The sequence below is a fragment of the Mixophyes fleayi genome, chromosome 8 (assembly GCF_038048845.1).
Source record: "Mixophyes fleayi isolate aMixFle1 chromosome 8, aMixFle1.hap1, whole genome shotgun sequence".
In the NCBI taxonomy this organism is placed as follows: Eukaryota; Metazoa; Chordata; class Amphibia; order Anura; family Limnodynastidae; genus Mixophyes; species Mixophyes fleayi.
The window spans coordinates 80,883,033-80,887,523 of record NC_134409.1 but is presented as its reverse complement, the minus strand read 5'-3'; the positions used below and the strand labels follow the sequence as shown (position 1 = coordinate 80,887,523).

Sequence of the window (4,491 nt, the reverse complement as noted above, 5' to 3'; positions counted from 1 at the left end):
CAGAAAGATACCTTGTTGCAACGTTTTGGACTAATAACTATATTGTGAGGTGTTCAGAATACACTGTAAATTAGTGGAAATGCTTGTTATTGAATGTTATTGAGGTTAATAATAGCCTAGGAGTGAAAATAAGCCCAAAAACTTGATTTTTAAACTTTTTATGTTTTTTTCAAAAAAATCCGAATCCAAAACCTTAAATCCGAACCGAGACCTTTCGTCAAGTGTTTTGCGAGACAAATCCGAACCTCAAAAATAACGAAAATCCGGATCCAAAACACAAAACACGAGACCTCAAAAGTCGCCGGTGCACATCCCTACTTTAATCCCATGAAAATAAAAAAGTTTGTAAAATGATATTTAAATTCACCCCCTTTAGAAAAAAGCAAATGGTATAGTCCACTGGATTAAAATTAAAAACATTAGTTTCATTTCTCATTCAACTGACCTGAGAGAAAACATTAAAGAGCTGAGACTGAGACAACTGTTTGGTTTTGTATATCTATATTTTTATCTAAAAATTTATAGCAGATAGTTAAGGATTTTTATTTCTGTAAAATTGTTAATAGTTTAATATCTAGCATTATTTATATAGTTAATGATTTATATTTCTAAAAAACTGTTAATAGTTTAATATCTAGCAGTATTTATACTGCTAGGTAGTTAATTAATAATAATAATAGTCAATTAATACTTTAATTAATACCTAATTTTTTTTTTTTTTTTTATTTTTTAATAAGAAATTTTCAATTTACAAAGGCATTAGTAATGGAGCCATTTTCTATAACCGTTTGGCAGTTTATGTATGCAGCATGTATTGATGAATGTGCACATGCTGGTTTGCTAGTTGGGGAGAGGAAGGAAATGCTTTTGAAATAGAGGAGAATGTAGATGTGCATTTGGCTGCAAGTGAGGGAGAGAATGCTGTGGCTCCATTACTTGATGCAAGGCGTCGGGTCCCACGGCCCCGTCTGTACCGCACACGTCGGTTACTTGATGGGGTCCCTGAGGATGAGGTGATAAGATTATATCGCCTATCCTCAGTTGCAATTTATTCTTTATATGACCTCCTTAAAGAGGACCTGGAACCAACAGTCCCCACAAACCATGCTGTGCCTGGATTGGCAAAGCTGCTTGGGGCATTGCATTTTTTAGCGTCGGGAACCTTTCAACCGACATTGTCCGTAATTGCGGGTTTCTCCCAACCCACATTTTCACAGAGTTTGTTCCAGGTCCTTAAAGCCATGAAAAAACATACTAGGGAATTTATTAAATTCCCACAGTCTGAATTAGAATGGCGGGAGGTCAAATCCAATTTTTATAGTGTGGCACGTATGCCAAATGTCCTGGGTGCAATAGATTGCACCCATGTGGCACTCACACCTCCGCACAGAATGGAAGAGAGCTTTCGAAACCGAAAGCACTTCCATTCCATGAATGTGCAGATGGTGTGTGATGCCAGAAAAAAAATCCTAAATGTTTGTGTTGGCTTCCCTGGTTCCTCTCATTATTTTTTTATTTTGCAGAATTCAGGAGTGTTCAAGAGGTTTGAGGAGGGAGATTTTCCTCATGGATGGCTCCTGGGTAAGTTATATCTAGGTAATCGCTATTAATAATTATTTCTAAAATGAGAAGAACACTAATAAAAAAAAATATATATATTTTATTAGGTGATGCAGGATATGGGAGCCAGCCCTGGTTGCTCACTCCAGTGTCCAATCCAACTTCTGATGCTGAAAAAAGATACCAAGCGGCACATATAGCCACCAGAGGTGTAATTGAGCGTACCTTTGGGCTACTTAAGAGCCGGTTCCGCTGTTAGGACAGGTCCGGCGGTGCGCTTCTGTACTCACCATCAAAAGTTTGCCTTATTGTTATTGCTTGCAGCATTCTGCACAATATCTGTTTGGCAAATAATTTGGAGGTAAAGATAGATCCTGCTGTTTTACAGGATCAAGACCTTTCTTCAGCCACAGCATTTGGTCGGGAAACAGGAACTTGTGAGCGCCAGCGTTTAATTTTGGATTTTGTTTCATGTAAGTGTAAATTTTCTTATGTCATAATTTTTTTTTTATAAATATAATTTAAATAATAACCAATATTTTATCTTTTTTTTTTTTTTTTCAGGACTTCAAATTAATTAGTGGGAGATATCTCAAACAATCGTTGTTCGGCGTTCGGTTAAAGGTTTTATATATATATATATATGTTTTTATTTGAAAATAAGTTTAATGTTAATAACAGTTAGTTAAGATTTTAAAAGGATGATTGCAAGATGTAACCAGCGACTGGATTTTGAAGACCAAGGCCATGACGCTTTTTTCAAGAGTCAGCTTCTTGGACAGGTGGGTGTCATCATTTGTAAACTACACTATGCTATGTTCTGTGTAATGTAACCTTATGTAAAGTATCACTACTGACACATATTCACACTGAAATTACCTTTTTTTTTATCTTTTCCTTTCTCCAAAATGTACCTGTCACACCCATTTCACTGTGGATTGCAGACGGAACCAGCGACTGGATTTTGAAGACCAAGGCCATGACGCTTTTCAAGAGTCAGCTTCTTGGACAGGTGGGTGTCATCATTTGTAAACTGCACTATGCTATGTTCTGTGTAATGTAACCTTATGTAAAGTATCACTACTAACATATACTCACACTGAAATTACCTTTTTTCTCTTTTCCTTTCTCCAAAATGTACCTGTCACACCCATTTCACTGTGGATTGCAGACAGAACCAGCGACTGGATTTTGAATAGTGCATGGAATATTGACCCACTTGTATTGTTTGTTTTTTGTTAAATATAATGTATACTGTTTAATTACCACATCAATCTAAATTATAAGAGAAATGATTGTTTGGTTGTATCCAAAAAAGTTAATCACTCTTTAAAATGTATTAATAAATTTTTTCTAACCAAATTGATGTGTTGAACAAATATTTATTTTTCTATTATATTGTACAACAATCTTTCTAGATTATAATAATGAAAGACACATGTTTTAAAGAAAAATATAACATCTTTTAATAATTTACAGATTTTCTTTGTGCAATAAAATTTATATATCAGAATTTAAGTTTTCTGTGGTCTTTGCATTTCTCCAATTTCTTGTATTTTTCACAGTAGTTCTTCTATCCTCTTCAGTTGTCTGTGAATTATTAAAAAAAGTTATTTTAATTTTTTATTTTTTTTTAAAAACATAATACAGTTGAATTAAAATTGCAACATTAGCATTATTAACAATCAATCCTCTATTTTAATTTTCATTAGGATTAAGTATTATCTTGTAAAAAATCAGTGATAATATTTCTGCAACTATTTTTTATTTTTTGCACTGTTAACATCAATAACATTTAACATTGAATTTTTTTTTACAATGAATGTTACAATTGTAAAAAACATTAGCATATAAAAACAATTTAATATACATTTATATATCAATAACATACCATGGTTTATTATATGTTAAACTAAATTCTTGTCGTTAGTTCTTCTTTGGGATAACATCATGATTTGTAGCATAGACCATTAGATGATTATAAAATCTTTTGTCTAAGTGATTTAAACAGAAAAAAATTATATATAATAAATAATAATATAAAATGTAACATAATCAGATTAATGTTAACACAAATATATATTACACTTACCATTGTTAAATATTCTTCCACTAATTGAAGGATTACGTGCATGTTTTCATAGTAACTTTGTGTATTTAAAAAAATATTTTAAAATACATACATATAGGCATATTCATATACACATATATCTACATATCTATATATCTATATATATATATATATATATATATATATATATACACATATATATATATATATATATATATATATATATATGTATAAATGTGTGTGTGTATATATATGTATAAATATAAAATAGAAGACAGGGGGCGCCACACATAGTGCAATTATAAGTGATACATAGTCGTATTCATCCAGAGATATATAATTCCCGTACCAGATATTCAAAGTAATCAAGCCAATGATTTATATGATGAATTCTTTCTGATGGCACCAAGAGTAACCTGGTAATCAAGGTAATCCTGGATAGTAGCTATCGCCTCCTGACATAGGGCAAGATGAACAGCTGCAAAATCAAATACAAGCCACAATGGTGTGATACCGTAAATGAACCAGACCTGAATGCTTAAAAAGCCATATATTTAATAGCACAGTATTTCACACTGCAGGCTCTATAAAATAAATGCCCGTACATGAAACATGAATAAAAACAGCTTATCTGTCCTATGGACACTCGCAGATGAGGAAGGTACCAGCCAGCGACAATCTAGACGTCTAGATTGTCGCCGGCTGGTACCTTCCTCATCTGCAGGCAGGTGTTTAATGACTGGGGAGCTGCCTACTGAATTTAAGTATTGCTCCCTTTTTATATCTGCCCTTCACAAGCGCTCTATTGGAATTTTTGGGTATATATATGTATATGTATGTGTATATATATATATATATAT

The 4,491-nt window shown here is 32.6% G+C and overlaps 1 long non-coding RNA gene across 1 annotated transcript; it reads left to right on the top strand.

Annotated features, from left to right (window-relative positions):
• Positions 1–742: 742 nt before the first annotated feature.
• Positions 743–2,956, top strand: LOC142100113 (uncharacterized). The gene is made up of 3 exons (XR_012678710.1): positions 743–1,581; positions 2,125–2,572; positions 2,732–2,956. It is a non-coding gene; the product is annotated as an uncharacterized LOC142100113 (long non-coding RNA).
• Positions 2,957–4,491: the final 1,535 nt, after the last annotated feature.